We start from the raw sequence: 20,695 nt of genomic DNA, 5'->3' as shown, positions 1-20,695 counted from the left end.
CTAAAGGGCTAAATGAGTCCTTGAGCTTTGCTCCATATCTATAGTGATCTATTGTCTTCGGGTCTGACTTATATGGGTCTCCATCATTAACCCGCCAGATACATTTTTTGTTTTTATTTGTTTTGTATTTTTAACTTTTGTTTTCTTTGTTCTTGTATTATCAGTAATTGCTCTCACTTACGGACCTTCTGCTGACTATTGCCTTCTTTCTCTTCTGGCCATTTGGATCCACTATTTCAGCGTCCCCACCATTTTTGGACATGAATATCTATATGAATAAAAACTGGTTATTGCGCCATTTATATACCACTAATGGACATATTTAATTTTCTACCTATGTTGCAGTGTAAATAACAGTGGCAGTATTATATCTAAATATGTATGTATTATTGCATGACATGTTATGTATTCTGATATACTTCTATTTTGTATAATATATAATTTCCACTGTATTATGATTATTTACTCCTGTTATCCCTGCATTTTCTAGATAGGTTTCCATATTTGGGGACCAGTAGTCTTACACTGTCTTTAATATACCGTGGACATCGCGGTCTGATTTCTGGCAAGCATTCTTGACAGCATGTTCTGTCCTTTATCACTTTGTGGCCGTGCGCATCGCCCGGCTGGTGGGCGGCTCCCTCATGTGGGCGGGCGTCTAAGTGCTATGTGCGGGCGCTCCGTGATGTTATCCGGCGCGTGCGCACTGAGCCTGACGCCCTGCCCCCATGGAGGACCTTCCCGTCGCCGTGCGCATGCGCCGCTGGCGCCACCGCTATTGGCCGGATTCTAACATGTGACAGAGGTCAGGCAGGTTAAGAGCAGGTCCTGTATGCCTCTCACCTTATACTTCCTTGAAGAAGCGGCGTTCTTTTAGCCACGAAACGCGCGTCGGGGTCGTTACTCTGGAGGGATCCCGCTCCTCTGTCTCCCCTTCACTTTGGTAAGCAGTCTTAGGCCGAATTTTCACTTTTATATACCTACCTTTGGGTTTAGGGACTTCATGAATTGGCTGACCGCTGCACCATATCATACTGTATGGTAGGGGTTTGTTATTTTATCCCCTCCCAGGGCTATTGTGCAGTATGGGGATATTAGAGGGGTGGGTTTCCCCTTGTATATGTGAATCATGGAAATAATTATGCACCTTTAATTATTACTGATATATGTTTGTTCTTAAACTTTTGTATTAATAAAGTAGCTTTTATATTATGCTCCGGGTCCTCCTATTTGTATGTATATAACGAGGGGGGGTATTTACCCAAGTTGAGAGAATAGGGCCTTTAGTCCAGTATACGGTTATCCAGAACAGTGTATATATGGTTCTAATACATCTGCCAAATATTAGGTTGGCTGTAACACAAATGCATGTTTAGGGTAAATATGGTATCTGGGTATTTGATAGAATACCAGGGTTCACATGTAGAGAGTGGTTCTACCTTAATTTTATCTGTATATAGTTTTGACCATAGGATCCGGGACAAATGGAGTGGGAGGTTTTGGTTTCAGGAGTAATAAACTCCGGGTGGTGTAGATCCACTTATATAGAGTGGATGTGTCCGCTCGGATCTGCAAAAAGTACATAGTATGTATAGCAACAGGTAAGTATATGTGTTGGACTTATCTGTAATAAATCTGGTGTCTCACATCCAGCGTCTGAAAAGCGCGATCAGGGAGCCTGGAGCCTGCGTTGGTGGTACAGTGGGAGGCGCCGACACAGACTGTGTCTTGGCGGCAATGCCAGAGGCTGCATGGTGCCGCTCTAAATGTTGCTCTAGCCGGTCATGTGACTGGAAGTATGGGGGACGCCGGCGCTTGCGCAGTACATAGTATGAAGGTCACATTGTCTAACTGGCGCTTGCGCAATGGGGGTACTGCCGGCCCATTCGCTGTGTATAATGAGAGGGCCGGTGTCAGTATGGTTTGTAATGCAGCGGTACCCGTGTATATACCCGACGCCTGCGTGCTGGAATTGGTACTGGCGCCTGCGCTGTGCATAGAAGAAGAATCGTAATTCTAAGAGCTGGTGCGCTATTGTGGAGACCTATAGGGTTTGTTTGTGGTAGTGAGCCCTCAGTAACCTATGTGGTGGAGACAAGTAGAACAATATCATTGGCATGACATCAGCTGAAAATAAAAATGAAAAGTAGGAGTCCAAACTAAAATTGATTATTCAAACTGAAAAGAAACCTTGAGTTGAATAAAAAATGGGAAAACAAAACAAAAATAATCATAAAAGATGAAAAAAAAGGGTGAAAAAAATGAAAAAAATGAAAAAAAAATGAAAAAAAAAGAAAAAAATGAAAAAAAAGAAAAAAAATGAATGAAATGAATAAAAGAAATGAAAAAAATGAAAAAAATATGAAAAAAATAAAAATTTGAACCAAAAAGGGGTAAATGAAACTTGTAAAAATATTAGGGGGTACAAGTCTTACCATCCTGCGTACATAGAGTCTATAAGTGCGGTGGGTCAATTCGCCTAAGAGAAACAAAAACCTGGTTAGATGAGCCACTCATGTTCCCTATTGAGACCTCTAGGATGAAATGTGTCTAACGTATAAATCCAAAATGTTTCTCTCTGTTTAAGCATCTGGATGTGGTTATCCCCCCCCCCCCCCTCCTTGGGCGATGGACTTTTTCTATAACTTGAAATCTTAATTGAGCGACACTATGTTGAGCTTCCTTGAAGTGCTGGGGAAGTGGCAGCCAGGTTTTGCTGCACCTAATGGTGGATTTGTGGCTCGAGATCCTATCCCTAATAGCATGGGTGGTCTCGCCTACATAGAGTAATCCACACGGACACTTGATGATATACACCACAAAATTTGATTCGCATGTATGATATTCCTTAATGGGGAAAGCCTTTCCAGTGCGGGGATGTAGTATTTCACTACCTTTGATAATGTTGGAGCAACACCTGCAATTAAGGCAGGGGAAGGTGCCTGATCTCTTCTGTCCTGTTAGTGTCCTGGGTGGAGGTGTTTTAGATGTGCCTAAGTCAGCCCGCACCACTTTGTTTCTTATATTCCGTGGTCGTCTCATGCTCATCAGAGGAGGGTCTTTAAAAATTTGAATTTGTGGGTAGGCCTTTGTCAGGAGGGGCCATTGTCCACGGATAAGGTTGTGGATTCTGTGCATGGTGGGGTGATGGTTATGGACAAAAGGAAGTCTAGGGTTCTTGAATGTGGTTGTGGCTGTACTATTGGTGTTGTTAAGGGCCCTGGAGGTTTCCAACTCAAGGAGCCCAGTTGGATAGTTACGTACCCTAAATTTGTTGGCCATTTCACGTACTCTAATGTTCCTGGTTTCTGGGTTAGAGACAATCCTCGTGACCCTCTTGAATTGTGATCTAGGGAGGCTATCCCTAGTAGATTTAGGGTGGCAGCTGTTGTACAACAATAAACTGTTACAGTCGGTTGGTTTCACGTATAAATCTGTGCTCAAGTTTCCAGATGTGTCCTTCAAGACTTTGGTGTCTAGGAATGAGATCTCCTCCTGATGGTGTACCAGAGTGAATGATAACTCAGGTCTAGCTGTGTTAATGATGTTGAAGAACTCTTGTAGGCTAGTTTGATCCCCTCTCCAAATGCAAAAGATGTCGTCTATGTACCTATACCATGTCAGGGCATTCTGCTGGAAGATGGGGTTTGAATAAACATGTGTATGTTCAAAATGATCCATATATAAATTTGCGTACGCCGGGGCCACATTGGACCCCATGGCGGTCCCGCAGATCTGTAAGAAGAAGTCATCTTCAAACATGAAGAAGTTTTCCCTCTGGGCAAGGTTGAGTAAATCAATGCATAGGTTTTGTGAGTCACTGTCAACATTAGCCTCACGGAGGGTCAATGCCACTGCCTCTATACCCCTATCATGTTTGATGGATGTATATAAACTATTTACATCAAGGGTACACAAAGTACTTCTGGGTGGAACCTTATTGATGTTGCGAATTTTGTTGAGAAAGTCACCTGTGTCCAAAATGTAGGACCTTGTTGATGGAGCATATGGGGTGAGGATTTTCTCAAGAAAAATAGACAGAGGATTTAGTATGGAGTTGGTGGATGCCACTATAGGACGTCCGGGAGGGTTATGGAGATCTTTATGAATTTTAGGGAGGATGTAGAGTACTGGAGTTATCGGATGGTGATTCATGAGGTATGTTCTGGTTTTGGTGTCGATAGTTTTGAGCTGTAGATGTTTGTCTAGTACAGTATTGATTTTCTGACGTATGCTGTAAGTGGGGTCAGTCGGCAGTTTCCTGTAGGTACTGGGATCTGAGAGTTGGCGTCTAACTTCAGCAATATATTGGTTCTTGTTCATAACAACCGTGGCCCCACCCTTATCTGCCGGCTTTATAATAATGTTTTTGTTTCCACTGAGTGAGTCCAAAGCCTGTTTCTCAGGGGTACTGAGATTGTGGTGAACAGGGAGGAAACCTAGACGTTGGTCATGAATGGTACTCTTGATATCCCTATCTAGTAAACTGATGAATGTTTCCACCGCATGGTGGGATTTCGGTGGCATGAACGTACTAGGGTTCCTGAGTCCTAGGGAATCAATAGTGATTTTAGGTGTGTCCTGATCCGATGATGTGCCTAAGGTGTTACCCCTGTTGGTGGTGTTTGCATCAAAATGTACTTTTAATCTAATGCTCCTATAGAAGCGCTGAAGGTCTTTCTCTAGTTGAAATGCGTCCCATCTTGGTGTAGGACAAAAAGATAAACCCATATTGATAACCTTCAACTCAAGGGGAGACAGAGAATAATCAGATATATTGACTACCGAGTTTGGACTCCTACCTGTGATCTGAGGGTCATGTGACGATCTGGAACTCTTCCTCCTTGACCTCCTGGTAGGCGTCCGCTTGGTCCTAAAAAACGAGGTCCTGGTGATGGAACTTCGCTGCCGGAACCTGCTGAGGAACCTTCTGCTGGTGAGGAGTCCCCTGAGCGGTAGATCCCTCTTTCTGTCCGGCGATATCGTTGTCGTGATTGCCGGGGAAATGGGTCCTCCCATTTATATACTTTATTGGTGAGGTAATCCTCGGTATCCCTCTGGAACTTTGTCCTTTTTCTTTCTTCCAACGTTTTCTGATGGGTAGATAGTATAGCGTCCACTTTACCCTTCAGGGTGGAGAATTCAGTACTGCTCAGAGTAGTAGTCGGCTGGGTCTCGATAGATACAATTTTTTCTTCTGTGGTCTTTATGGCCTCCTGGAGGTACTCTATGGTTAGCAAGATTATGTTGAAGGAGCACTTATTCAGAATTTTTTGAAACGTAGCACAATATTTCTCGTTGTCGGCAAAAAGGGTGGGTCGCAGGTTACAGCGTAAGCCGGGAGGTATTTTTCCCTGTCGGTGATATTCACCCAATGTACACAATGTGGTGGTGGATGGGCTCACAACATTTGGCCAAATCTTGTGCTAAGAATCTCATGTGTTTTTTCATAAATTTCCCAAGCCATTATGCTATTCACATTTCATGTATTGCACATTTCCTTGCTTTAGCACAGTAAAATTGAGTGCAGCCATTATCTATTTGCTATGTAAGACTTTTTGGTTATGCACCAGTTCAGACTAGATGGCTGTTCAGTCTGTTTTCTTATATTTACTATGTACTATTTTTTCTGCCTTGAAAGCCCCGCCCTTCACCATGCTGTGATTTTAACTACATCCAGACACAGTTGGCTCTGAGCTTCCTATAAAAGCAGGCTTTACAATGTTATTAGCTATAGGTAAGTGTTCACACTAGGCAGTCAGCTCAGTTACCCATCCGTTTTGAGATTACCTTGACGTTTGGTGGATGGGCTCACAACATTTGGCCACATCTTGTGCTAAGAATCTCATGTGTTTTTTCATAAATTTCCCAAGCCATTATGCTATTCACATTTCATGTATTGCACATTTCCTTGCTTTAGCACAGTAAAATTGAGTACCAATTCCAGCACACAGGCGCCGGGTATATACACGGGTACCGCTGCATTACAAACCATACTGACACCGGCCCTCTCATTATACACAGCGCATGCGCCGGCAGTACCCCCATTGCGCAAGCGCCAGTTAGACAATGTGACCTTCATACTATGTACTGAGCAAGCGCCGGCATCCCCCATACTTCCGGTCACATGACCGGCTAGAGCAACATTTAGAGCGGCACCATGCAGCCTCTGGCATTGCCGCCATCACCGCCAAGACACAGTCTGTGTCGGCGCCTCCCACTGTACCACCAACGCAGGCTCCAGGCTCCCTGATCGCGCTTTTCAGACGCTGGATGTGAGACAACAGATTTATTACAGATAAGTCCAACACATATACTTACCTGTTGCTATACATACTATGTACTTTTTGCAGATCTGAGCGGACACATCCACTCTATATAAGTGGATCTACACCACCCGGAGTTTATTACTCCTGAAACCAAAACCTCCTACTCCATTTGTCCCGGATCCTATGGTCAAAACTATATACAGATAAAATTAAGGTAGAACCACTCTCTACATGTGAACCCTGGTATTCTATCAAATACCCAGATACCATATTTACCCTAAACATGCATTTGTGTTACAGCCAACCTAATATTTGGCAGATGTCTTAGAACCATATATACACTGTTCTGGATAACCGTATACTGGACTAAAGGCCTTATTCTCTCAACTTGGGTAAATACCTCCCTCGTTATATGTCTAACCCCTGTGTACCACTCATTGCGTTATTCCCATAGACTTCTTTTTGAATCTATGCGCATTAAAGAAAGAACGACATATATACTTCCTCTCATGTTCTCCTATCACCTCTGAACAGGGTAATACGGGGCCGTCTCCACCTACGAATATAGTAGAATACTTTAATATCACATGATGGAATGCAACCATAATAGGGTACGTGAATCCGTCTCTACCTCCTGTGTCGTTCTGTTTTTTCTTCTCAGATTTATACTCAACCCTCTGCTGACCATGCCTTGTTTGATGTCCCACTATCCAACTTGGGATTGCAGAACCGTGTTAATCTCTGCCTATTGTTCATAGATACCTGACATGTTTTCTATATAGTTTTTCTATATAGTTTTTATTATGTATATAGCTCTTGTAACGTACTTTGTATATATTTGAGCACTGTATATATTGTGTGTTCATACGAATTTTCTCTATTTTTGTTACAGCACTTGTTTGTGATCAAGGCCACTGTGTGGCCGAAACGTTAAAAATTTGCCCTGTGGTTTCGTCTTCATCTTTAATAAACTATTCACTTCAGCAAAAATTAACAAGATGAGTGCAGTGATTTGACTTTCTCTCTAGTACTAAGGGGGCTTTTGGCTCCGTTCACCTGCACCATCAAGCTCTACCTACAGTCGAGTGCTAGCTCTTCGTCTTTTCCACTATACAGTCTATTTTGAGTTTTGAGCACCGACCGAACTCATGTCAGCCGAGACCTACGTTTATGATGATGTTACCGGTTCTACGATCTTGTCTAAAATAAGGACCAACACGGACTTTTTACATATCCCCAGCAAGGACATCAAAACAAGGGATTGGGAAAAAGAAAGAAAAAGACTAATTATATTGTGCCACGTTGGGTGAATATCACCGACAGGGAAAAATACCTCGCAGCTTACGCTGTAACCTGCGACCCACCCTTTTTGCCGACAACGAGAAATATTTTGCTACGTTTCAAAAAATTCTGAATAAGTGCTCCTTCAACATAATCTTGCTAACCATAGAGTACCTCCAGGAGGCCATAAAGACCACAGAAGAAAAAATTGTATCTATCGAGACCCAGCTGACTACTACTCTGAGCAGTACTGAATTCTCCACCCTGAAGGGTAAAGTGGACTCTATACTATCTACCCATCAGAAAATGTTGGAAGAAAGAAAAAGGACAAAGTTCCAGAGGGATACCGAGATTACCTCACCAATAAAGTATATAAATGGGAGGACCCATTTCCCCGGCAATCATGACAACGATATCGCTGGACACAAAGAGGGAACTACCGCTCAGGGGACTCCTCACCAGCAGAAGGTTCCTCAGCAGGTTCCGGCAGCGAAGTTCTATCACCAGGACCTCGTTTTTTAGGACCAAGCGGACGCCTACCAGGAGGTCAAGGAGGAAGAGTTCCAGATCGTCACATGACCCTCAGATCACAGGTAGGAGTCCAAACTCGGTAGTCAATATATCTGATTATTCTCTGTCTCCCCTTGAGTTGAAGGTTCTCAATATGGGTTTGTCTTTTTGTCCTACACCAAGATGGGACGCATTTCAACTAGAGAAAGACCTTCAGCGCTTCTATAGGAGCATTAGATTAAAAGTACATTTTGATGCAAACACCACCAACAGGGGTAACACCTTAGGCACATCATCGGATCAGGACACACCTAAAATCACTATTGATTCCCTAGGACTCAGGAACCCTAGTACGTTCATGCCACCGAAATCCCACCATGCGGTGGAAACATTCATCAGTTTACTAGATAGGGATATCAAGAGTACCATTCATGACCAAAGTCTAGGTTTCCTCCCTGTTCACCACAATCTCAGTACCCCTGAGAAACAGGCTTTGGACTCACTCAGTGAAAACAAAAACATTATTATAAAGCCGGCAGATAAGGGTGGGGCCACGGTCGTTATGAACAAGAACCAATATATTGCTGAAGTTAGACGCCAACTCTCAGATCCCAGTACCTACAGGAAACTGCCGACTGACCCCACTTACAGCATACGTCAGAAAATCAATACTGTACTAGACAAACATCTACAGCTCAAAACTATCGACACCAAAACCAGAACATACCTCATGAATCACCATCCGATAACTCCAGTACTCTACATCCTCCCTAAAATTCATAAAGATCTCCATAACCCTCCCGGCCGTCCTATAGTGGCATCCACCAACTCCATACTAAATCCTCTGTCTATTTTTCTTGAGAAAATCCTCACCCCATATACTCCATCAACAAGGTCCTACATTTTGAACACAGGTGACTTTCTCAACAAAATTCGCAACATCAATAAGGTTCCACCCAGAAGTACTTTGTGTACCCTTGATGTAAATAGTTTATATACATCCATCAAACATGATAGGGGTATAGAGGCAGTGGCATTGACCCTCCGTGAGGCTAATGTTGACAGTGACTCACAAAACCTATGCATTGATTTACTCAACCTTGTCCAGAGGGAAAACTTCTTCATGTTTGAAGATGACTTCTTCTTACAGATCTGCGGGACCGCCATGGGGTCCAATGTGGCCCCGGCGTACGCAAATTTATATAAGGATCATTTTGAACATACACATGTTTATTCAAACCCCATCTTCCAGCAGAATGCCCTGACATGGTATAGGTACATAGATGACATCTTTTGCATTTGGAGAGGGGATCAAACTAGCCTACAAGAGTTCTTCAACATCATTAACACAGCTAGACCTGAGTTATCATTCACTCTGGTACACCATCAGGAGGAGATCTCATTCCTAGACACCAAAGTCTTGAAGGACACATCTGGAAACTTGAGCACATATTTATACGTGAAACCAACCGACTGTAACAGTTTATTGTTGTACAACAGCTGCCACCCTAAATCTACTAGGGATAGCCTCCCTAGATCACAATTCAAGAGGGTCACGAGGATTGTCTCTAACCCAGAAACCAGGAACATTAGAGTACGTGAAGTGGCCGACAAATTTAGCGTACGTAACTATCCAACTGGGCTCCTTGAGTTGGAAACCTCCAGGGCCCTTAACAACACCAATAGTACAGCCACAACCACATTCAAGAACCCTAGACTTCCTTTTGTCCATAACCATCACCCCACCATGCATAGAATCCACAACCTTATCCGTGGACACTGGCCCCTCCTGACAAAGGCCTACCCACAAATTCAAATTTTTAACCCCTTCCTGACATCAGACGTACTATCCTGTCGAGGTGGGGTGGGCCCGTATGACCACCGACGGGATAGTACGTCATACGCGATCGGCCGCGCTCACGGGGGGAGCGCGGCCGATCGCGGCCGGGTGTCAGCTGCATATCGCAGCTGACATCCGGCACTATGTGCCAGGAGCGGTCATGGACCGCCCCCGGCACATTAACCCCCGGCACACCGCGATCAAACATGATCGCAGTGTACCGGCGGTATAGGGAAGCATCGCGCAGGGAGGGGGCTCCCTGCGGGCTTCCCTGAGACCCCCGGAGCAACGCGATGTGATCGCGTTGCTCCGAGGGTCTCCTACCTTCTTCCTCCCTGCAGGTCCTGGATGCAAGATGGCCGCGGCATCCGGGTCCTGCAGGGAGGGAGGTGGCTTACCGAGTGTCTGCTCAGAGCAGACTCTTGGTAAGCCTGCAGCCCTGCACAGCAGATCGTCGATCTGGCAGAGTGCTGTGCACACTGCCAGATCAATGATCTGTGATGTCCCCCCCTGGGACAAAGTAAAAAAGTTAAAAAAAAATTTTTCCACATGTGTAAAAAAAAAATAAAAAAAAAAAATTCCTAAATAAATAATAATAAAAAAATATATATTATTCCCATAAATACATTTCTTTATCTAAATAAAAAAAACAAAACAATAAAAGTACACATATTTAGTATCGCCGCGTCCGTAACGACCCAACCTATAAAACTGCCCCACTAGTTAACCCCTTCAGTAAACACCGTAAGAAAAAAAAAAAAAAACGAGGCAAAAAACAACGCTTTATTACCACACCGCCGAACAAAAAGTGGAATAACACGCGATCAAAAAGACTGATATAAATATCCATGGTACCGCTGAAAACGTCATCTTGTCCCGCAAAAAACAAGCCGCCATACAGCATCATCAGCAAAAAAATAAAAAAGTTATAGTCCTGAGAATAAAGCGATACCAAAATAATTATTTTTTCTATAAAATCGTTTTTATCGTATAAAAGCGCCAAAACATAAAAAAATGATATAAATGAGATATCGCTGTAATCGTACTGACCCGACGAATAAAACTGCTTTATCAATTTTACCAAACGCGGAACGGTATAAACGCCTCTCCCAAAAGAAATTCATGAATAGCAGGTTTTTGGTCATTCTGCCTCACAAAAATCGGAATAAAAAGCGATCAAAAATGGTCACGTGTCCGAAAATGTTACCAATAAAAACGTCAACTCGTCCCGCAAAAAACAAGACCTCACATGACTCTGTGGAGCAAAATGTGGAAAAATTATAGGTCTCAAAATGTGGAGACGCAAAAACGTTTTTGCTATAAAAAGCGTCGCTGGTTTCACACTTGCGTTTTTGTCTGCAGCGTTTTTTGCACAAAAAAAGCATGCGTTTTTTCCCTATATTTAACATTGAAAACGCATGCATTTTTTTTGTACGCGTTTGGTCGCGTTTTCAAACGCATGCGGTTTTTTTCTGCATGCGTTCATTTTCAGAAATACAACCTGCAGTATTTTCTTGCGTTTTTAAGCACATGCGTTTGTTTGCGTTAAAAACGCATGCATTTTTATAAAAAAAAAAACAGAAAACACACTGAAAAGCCACCCACCACCATCAAGGTGATAAAGGGATCCAAACCCTAACCCTAACTCTACCCCTAACCTCACCCCTAACCGTTTAATGAACATTTTCTGACAGTCATAGTGCCACGTATTTCAGTGCCACGTATTTCAGTGCCACGTATTTCAGTGCCACGTATTTCAGTGCCACGTATTTCAGTGCCACGTATTTCAGTGCCACGTATCACGTATTTCAGTGCCACGTGTTTCAGTGCCACGTATTTCAGTGCCAAGTATCACGTATTTCAGTGCCACGTATCACGTATTTCAGTGCCACATATTTTAGTACCACGTATTTCAGTTGCACGTATTTCAGTGCCACGTATTTCAGTGCCACGTATTTCAGTGCCACGTATCACGTATTTCAGTGCCACGTGTTTCAGTGCCACATATTTAAGTGCCACGTATCACATATTTCAGTGCCACGTATTTAAGTGCCACGTATTTAAGTGCCACGTATTTCAGTGCCACGTATTTCAGTGCCACGTATTTCAGTGCCACGTATTTAAGTGCCACGTATCACATATTTCAGTGCCACGTATTTAAGTGCCACGTATTTAAGTGCCACGTATTTCAGTGCCATGTATTTCAGTGCCACGTATCACGTATTTCAGTGCCACGTGTTTCAGTGCCACGTATCACGTATTTCAGTGCCACGTATTTCAGTGCCACGTATTTCAGTGCCACGTATTTCAGTGCCACGTATTTCAGTGCCACGTATTTCAGTGCCACGTATTTCAGTCACGTTTAGGGTTAGGGTTAGGGGTAGGGTTAGGGTTAGGGCTAGGGTTGGAGGTAAAGTTAGGGTTAGGGTTGGGGCTAAAGTTAGGGTTAGGGTTGGGGCTAAAGTTAGGGTTAGGGTTTGGATTACATTTACGTTTGGATTAGGGTTGGGATTAGAATTATGGGTGTGTCAGGGCTAGGGGTGTGGTTAGGGTTACCGTTGGGATTAGGGTTAGGGGTGTGTTTGGGTTAGGGTTTCAGGTAGAATTGGGGGTTTCCACTGTTTAGGCACATCAGGGGCTCTCCAAGCGCGACATGGCGTCCAATCTCAATTCCAGCCAATTCTGCGTTGAAAAAGTAAAACAGTGCTCCTTCCCTTCCGAGCTCTCCCGTGCGCCCAAAAAGGGGTTTACCCCAACATATGTGTTATCAGCGTACTCGGGACAAATTGAACAACAACTTCTGGGGTCCAAGTTCTCTTGTTATCCTTAGGAAAATAAAAATTTGGGGGGCTAAAAATCATTTTTCTGGGAAAAAAAAGATGTTTTATTTTCACGGCTCTGCGTTATAAACTGTAGTGAAACACTTGGGGGTTCAAAGTTCTCACAACACATCTAGATAAGTTCCTTGGGAGGTCTAGTTTCCAATATGGGGTCACTTGTGGGGGGTTTGTACTGTTTGGGTACATCAGGGGCTCTGCAAATGCAACGTGACGCCTGCAGACCAATCCATTTAAGGCTGCATTCCAAATGGCGCTCCTTCCCTTCCGAGCTCTGTCATGCACCCAAACAGTGGTTCCCCCCCACATATGGGGTATCAGAGTACTCAGGACAAATTGGACAACAACTTTTGGGGTCTAATTTATCCTGTTACCCTTGTGAAAATACAAAACTGGGGGCTAAAAAATCATATAGAGGAGAAAATCCAGCTTCCAAAAATATCAAAATTTATTAAAGATAAAATCCAAAGTCCAAAAACATGGTTCACAGGAGAAGAAATAGCAGCAAGCAAGCAAGCAAGCTTGCTGCTATTTCTTCTCCTGTGAACCATGTTTTTGGACTTTGGATTTTATCTTTAATAAATTTTGATATTTTTGGAAGCTGGATTTTCTCCTCTATTTGTTCTATTGCCTCACGTGAAGACTGCACGTCATCCGGGCTTCCCCACAACAAATGCCTAGTAGGTGAGCTGGTTTTGTCTCATTTTTTTTTTTTTCTTCTGCTAAAAAATCATTTTTGTGGAAAAAAAAAAGAATTTTTATTTTCACGGCTTTGCGCTATAAACTTTAGTGAAACACTTGGGGGGTTCAAAGTTCTCAAAACACATCTAGATAAGTTCCTTGGGAGGTCTAGTTTCCAATATGGGGTCACTTGTGGGGGGTTTGTACTGTTTGGGTACATCAGGGGCTCTGCAAATGCAACGTGACGGCTGCTGACCAATCCATTTAAGTCTGCATTCCAAATGGCGCTCCTTCCCTTCCGAGCTCTGTCATGCGCCCAAACAGTGGTTCCCCCCCACATATGGGGTATCAGCGTACTCAGGACAAATTGGAAAACAAATTTTGGGGTCCAATTTATTCTGTTACCCTTGTAAAAATACAAAGCTGGGGGCTAAAAAATCATTTTTGAGAAAAAAAATAAAAATTATTTTCACGGCTCTGCGTTATAATCTGTAGTGAAACACTTGGGGGTTCAAAGCTCTCAAAACACATCTAGATAAGTTCCTTAGGGGGTCTACTTTCCAAAATGGTGTCACTTGTAGGGAGTTTCAATGTTTAGGCACATCAGGGGCTCTCCAAACGCAACATGGCGTCCCATCTCAATTCCAGTCAATTTTGCATTGAAAAGTCAAATGGCGCTCCTTCCCTTCCAAGCTCTGCCATGCGCCCAAACAATGGTTTACACCCACATATGGGGTATCATCCTACTCAGGACAAATTGCACAACATTTTTTGGGGTCCAATTTCTTCTCTTACCCTTGGGAAAATAAAAAATTGGGGGCAAAAAATCATTTTTGTGAAAAAATATGATTTTTTATTTTTACGGCTCTGCATTATAAACTTCTGTGAAGCACTTGGTGGGTCAAAGTGCTCACCACACATCTAGATAAGTTCCTTAGGGGGTCTACTTTCCAAAATGGTGTCACTTGTAGGGAGTTTCAATGTTTAGGCACATCAGGGGCTCTCCAAACGCAACATGGCGTCCCATCTCAATTCCAGTCAATTTTGCATTGAAAAGTCAAATGGCGCTCCTTCCCTTCCAAGCTCTGCCATGCGCCCAAACAATGGTTTACACCCACCTATGGGGTATCATCGTACTCAGGACAAAATTGCACAACATTTTTTGGGGTCCAATTTCTTCTCTTACCCTTGGGAAAATAAAAAATTGGGGGCAAAAAGATCATTTTTGTGAAAAAATATGATTTTTTATTTTTACGGCTCTGCATTATAAACTTCTGTGAAGCACTTGGTGGGTCAAAGTGCTCACCACACATCTAGATAAGTTCCTTAGGGGGTCTACTTTCCAAAATGGTGTCACTTGTAGGGAGTTTCAATGTTTAGGCACATCAGGGGCTCTCCAAACGCAACATGGCGTCCCATCTCAATTCCAGTCAATTTTGCATTGAAAAGTCAAATGGCGCTCCTTCCCTTCCAAGCTCTGCCATGCGCCCAAACAATGGTTTACACCCACATATGGGGTATCAGCGTACTCAGGACAAATTGCACAACATTTCTTGGGGTCCAATTTCTTCTCTTACCCTTGGGAAAATAAAAAATTGGGGGCGAAAAGATCATTTTTGTGAAAAAATATGATTTTTTATTTTTACGTCTCTGCATTATAAACTTCTGTGAAGCACTTGGTGGGTCAAAGTGCTCACCACACATCAAGATAAGTTTCTTAGGGGGTCTACTTTCCAAAATGGTGTCACTTGTAGGGGGTTTCAGTGTTTAGGCACATCAGGGGCTCTCCAAACGCAACATGGCGTCCCATCTCAATTCCAGTCAATTTTGCATTGAAAAGTCAAATGGCGCTCCTTTCCTTCCGAGCTCTGCCATACGCCCAAACAGTGGTTTACCCCCACATATGGGGTATCAGCGTACTCAGGATAAATTGTACAACAACTTTGGGGGTCCATTTTCTCCTGTTACCCTTGGTAAAATAAAACAAATTGGAGCTGAAATAAATTTTGTGTGAAAAAAAGTTAAATGTTCATTTTTATTTAAACATTCCAAAAATTCCTGTGAAACACCTGAAGGGTTAATAAACTTCTTGAATGTGGTTTTGAGCACCTTGAGGGGTGCAGTTTTTAGAATGGTGTCACACTTGAGTATTTTCTATCATATAGACCCCTCAAAATGACTTCAAATGAGATGTGGTCCCTAAAAAAAAATGGTGTTGTAAAAATGAGAAATTGCTGGTCAACTTTTAACCCTTATAACTCCGTCACAAAAAAAAATTTTGGTTCCAAAATTGTACTGATGTAAAGTAGACATGTGGGAAATGTTACTTATTAAGTATTTTGCGTGACATATGTCTGTGATTTAAGGGCATAAAAATTCAAAGTTGGAAAATTGCTACATTTTCAAAATGTGTTCGCTTGTAACCAGGGTAAACATCGGGTAACTAAGCGCAGGGCCGCGCTTAGTAACCCGATGTTTACCCTGGTTACCAGCGTAAACGTAAAAAAAACAAACAGTACATACTCACATTCCGGTGTCTGTCCCCGGCGTCTCAACTTCTCTCCACTGTGTGAGCGTCTGCCAGCCGGAAAGCGAGCACAGCGGTGACGTCTGACGTCACCGCTGTGCTTTCCGGCTATGGCGCTTACACAGTGGAGAGAAGCAGAACGCCGGGGACAGACACCGGAATGTAAGTATGCACTGTTTGTTTTTTTTACGTTTACGCTGGTAACCAGGGTAAACATCGGGTTACTAAGCGCGGCCCTGCGCTTAGTTACCCGATGTTTACCCTAGTTACCGGGGACTTCGGCATCGCTCCAGCGCCGTGATTGCAACGTGTGACCGCAGTCTACGACGCTGGAGCGATAATCATACGATCGCTGCGACGTCACTTGCCGTCGTAGCGATTAAAATGGTACTGTGTGACAGTACCCTAAGAAACAAAGTGGTGCGGGCTGACTTAGGCACATCTAAAACACCTCCACCCAGGACACTAACAGGACAGAAGAGATCAGGCACCTTCCCTTGCCTTAATTGCAGGTGTTGCTCCAACATTATCAAAGGTAGTGAAATACTACATCCCCGCACTGGAAAGGCTTTCCCCATTAAGGAATATCATACATGCGAATCAAATTTTGTGGTGTATATCATCAAGTGTCCGTGTGGATTACTCTATGTAGGCGAGACCACCCAGGCTATTAGGGATAGGATCTCGAGCCACAAATCCACCATTAGGTGCAGCAAAACCTGGCTGCCACTTCCCCTGCACTTCAAGGAAGCTCAACATAGTGTCGCTCAATTAAGATTTCAAGTTATAGAAAAAGTCCATCGCCCAAGGAGGGGGGTAACCACATCCAGATGCTTAAACAGAGAGAAACATTTTGGATTTATACGTTAGACACACTTCATCCTAGAGGTCTCAATAGGGAACTTGAGTGGCTCATCTAACCAGGTTTTTGTTTTTCTTAGGTGAATTGACCCACCGCACTTATAGACTCTATGTACGCAGGATGGTAAGACTTGTACCCCCTAATATTTTTACAAGTTTCATTTACCCCTTTTTGGTTCAAATTTGTATTTTTTTCATATTTTTTTCATTTTTTTCATTTCTTTTATTCATTTCATTCATTTTTTTCATTTTTTTCATTTTTTCATTTGTTTCACCCTTTTTTTTCATCTTTTATGATTATTTTTGTTTTGTTTTCCCATATTTTATTCAACTCAAGGTTTTTTTTCAGTTTGAATAATCAATTTTAGTTTGGACTCCTACTTTTCATTTTTATTTTCAGCTGATGTCATGCCAATGATATTGTTCTACTTGTCTCATGCGTTAATACAGTGATATATGCATTTGTCTACTAACTAAACCGGGTGAGCTATTACCACACGATGTTACACCACATAGGTTACTGAGGGCTCACTACCAAAAACAAACCCTATAGGTCTCCACAATAGCGCACCAGCTCTTAGAATTACGATTCTTCTTCTATGCACAGCGCAGGCGCCAGTACCAATTCCAGCACGCATGCGCCGGGTATATACACGGGTACCGCTGCATTACAAACCATACTGACACCGGCCCTCTCATTATACACGCGCATGCACCGGCAGTACCCCCATTGCGCAAGCGCCAGTTAGACAATGTGACCTTCATACTATGTACTGCGCAAGCGCCGACGTCCCCCATACTTCCGGTCACATGACCGGCTAGAGCAACATTTAGAGCTGCACCATGCAGCCTCTGGCAATGCCGCCATCACCGCCAAGACACAGTCTGTGTCGGCGCCTCCCACGGTACCACCAACGCAGGCTCCAGGCTCCCTGATCGCGCTTTTCAGACGCTGGATGTGAGACAACAGATTTATTACAGATAAGTCCAACACATATACTTACCTGTTGCTATACATACTATGTACTTTTTGCAGATCTGAGCGGACACATCCACTCTATATAAGTGGATCTACACCACCCGGAGTTTATTACTCCTGAAACCAAAACCTCCCACTCCATTTGTCCCGGATCCTATGGTCAAAACTATATACAGATAAAATTAAGGTAGAACCACTCTCTACATGTGAACCCTGGTATTCTATCAAATACCCAGATACCATATTTACCCTAAACATGCATTTGTGTTACAGCCAACCTAATATTTGGCAGATGTATTAGAACCATATATACACTGTTCTGGATAACCGTATACTGGACTAAAGGCCTTATTCTCTCAACTTGGGTAAATACCCCCCTCGTTATATGTCTAACCCCTGTGTACCACTCATTGCGTTATTCCCATAAACTTCTTTTTGAATCTATGCGCATTAAAGAAAGAAAGTTTAAGTACCTGGGTTATTAAATATATTAATATATACAATAACATAACGACATATATACTTCCTCTCATGTTCTCCTATCACCTCTGAACAGGGTAATACGGGGCCGTCTCCACCTACGAATATAGTAAAATACTTTAATATCACATGACGGAATGCAACCATAATAGGGTACGTGAATCCCTCCTGTGTCGTACTGTTTTTTCTTCTCAGATTTATACTCAACCCTCTGCTGACCATGCCTTGTTTGATGTCCCACTATCCAACTTGGGATTGCAGAACCGTGTTAATCTCTGCCTATTGTTCATAGATACCTGACATGTTTTCTATATAGTTTTTCTATATAGTTTTTATTATGTATATAGCTCTTGTAACGTACTTTGTATATATTTGAGCACTGTATATATTGTGTGTTCATACGAATTTTCTCTATTTTTGTTACAGCACTTGTTTGTGATCAAGGCCACTGTGTGGCCGAAACATTAAAAATTTGCCCTGTGGTTTCGTCTTCATCTTTAATAAACTATTCACTTCAGCAAAAATTAACAAGATGAGTGCAGTGATTTGACTCTCTCTCTACAACCAAACAAGTAGGCCAAATGCAGTTTAATATTCGAAACAGGAGTAAAGTGGTGGCTCAGCTTTGTTCAGTTGAGGAGAACAACAAGCAGCGGCAGACACCGTTAGTAGGCCCAACCAAGCAAGTAGGCCAAATGCAGTTTAGTATTTGGAACAGGAGTAAACTGGCGGCTCAGCTTTGTTCAGTGGAGGACAACTGTAAGGAGTGGCGCAGACAGACTTAGTAGGCCTAAAATAAAAAAGTAGGCTACATGCAGTTCAAAATTGGTTACAGGAGTACACAGGCGGCATAGCTTTGTTCAGTAGAGGACAACTGTAAGGAGTGGTGCAGACAGACTTTGTAGGCCTAAAATAAAAAAGTAGGCTACATGCAGTTCAAAATTGGTTACAGGAGTACACAGGCGGCATAGTTTGTTCAGTGGAGGACAACTGTAAGTAGTGGCGCAGACAGACTTAGTAGGCCTAAAATAAAAAAGTAGGCTACATGCAGTTCAAAATTGGTTACAGGAGTACACAGGCGGCATAGTTTTGTTCAGTGGAGGACAACTGTAAGGAGTGGCTGACACAGTTAGTAGGCCAAAATAATAAAGTGAGGTAAAGGTCTGCCCAAAAAATGTTCATAAATAAACAGGTGTCATAGCTAGGTACAGGGGTGGGCTCCTCTGCTGAGTAGCAGAAAGTGGTAGTTGGTGCAAAGTATTAACTGGTCTAAATGGAGGCCAGGGCCCCTGTATATTTTTGCTATCATCTATCATTTCAAAAAAATTGTATTGGCAGTGCCATTGAAGGATTTAATAGCACAGACTACACAGTGGTGGAGCAGGAAGAGGTAAGTTTGGCAAGTGGTAGAGCACTGTTCGACCTGGGTGGAGAACACTCTCTGGTGGGCGGCGGTACTGGCACAGGGCCCCTCATATTACGACGGTGTGTCTGACGTTGGTTGTGCACCACCACCATCAGAGACACTTCATTGCACTATGAGGGACCCTGTGTCAGTGCCGTCGCCCAAGAGTGGGCACACCCACCTGTCCAGGCAAATGGCACTCGCACAGGTGCTTGCGCTAGGTGGTGACCACGGCCCTGTGGGGGGAGTCAGCCCATTTAGGGAGGTAAAAAAATGGCCTATGATGGACATTCAGCAGCTGCAAATGGAGGAATTGGAGAAGTCTGTCAGAGCAGGCCAAAAGCAAGACATTTTCCAGGCAAGCTACGTGTCAGCAGGGGAAGGTGGGGCAAAATAATTTGAAATCCATGATTGGTTCATTTTAATGAAGTTTAGATCATCAACATTTTAGGTAGCCAGACGAGTCCTTTTTTCAGTCAGTATTGAACCAGCAGCACTGAAGACTCTTTCTGATAGCACACTAGCAGCAGGGCAAGCGAGCTCCTGTAATGCATATTCTGCCAATTCAGGCCAGGTGTCTATTTTAGATGCCCAGTAATCAAAGAGGAATGACCTGTGAGGGAGAACACTGATAAGGGAGGAAAAATAGTTTGTAACCATACTGGACAAATGCAGTTTCCTGTCACTTTGAATCGATGCAGCAGTACCTGTCGTGTCTGCGGTCATTGCGAAATCACTCCACAACCTGGTCATAAAACCCCTCTGTCCAACGCCACTTCTGATTTGTGCACCTCTAACAACTCTGCCATGTTGCCCCCTACTCGTGTGAGAACCATCACCGCCGCTGTGTGCTGGGAATGCCTGAACCAAACGGTCTGCAAGAGTTGCTTGTTTGGTAGCCAATATTTGCTCAAGGCTCTCATGTGGCATGATATTTTGTAATTTCCCTTTGTAGCGTGGATCCAGGAGGCAGGCCAACCAGTAATCGTCATCGGTCATCATTTTTATAATGCGGGGGTCCCTTT

General features: G+C 43.2%; 1 protein-coding gene and 1 long non-coding RNA gene across 3 annotated transcripts in view; one reads left to right on the top strand and one right to left on the bottom strand.

The window, feature by feature from the left end:
- PPARD (peroxisome proliferator activated receptor delta) overlaps window positions 1-20,695 on the bottom strand; it is a 283,091-nt gene that overhangs the window by 194,160 nt on the left and 68,236 nt on the right. The window contains exon 2 of one of the 2 annotated variants that reach the window (XM_077295486.1): window positions 186-268. The exons of the other annotated variant lie outside the window; for it this stretch is intronic. The gene's annotated coding sequence lies outside the window, so the exon portion shown is untranslated. The remainder of the gene's footprint in view (window positions 1-185; window positions 269-20,695) is intronic. 2 annotated transcript variants of the gene reach the window in all.
- LOC143815832 (uncharacterized) lies at window positions 7,696-18,966 on the top strand. Its single transcript, XR_013223811.1, has 4 exons — window positions 7,696-8,143; window positions 16,887-16,930; window positions 18,342-18,418; window positions 18,692-18,966. It is a non-coding gene; the product is annotated as an uncharacterized LOC143815832 (long non-coding RNA).

The sequence above is a fragment of the Ranitomeya variabilis genome, chromosome 3 (assembly GCF_051348905.1).
Source record: "Ranitomeya variabilis isolate aRanVar5 chromosome 3, aRanVar5.hap1, whole genome shotgun sequence".
NCBI lineage: Eukaryota > Metazoa > Chordata > Amphibia > Anura > Dendrobatidae > Ranitomeya > Ranitomeya variabilis.
The sequence above is the reverse complement of the archived record's forward strand: the minus strand, read 5'-3'. Positions and strand labels throughout refer to the sequence as shown.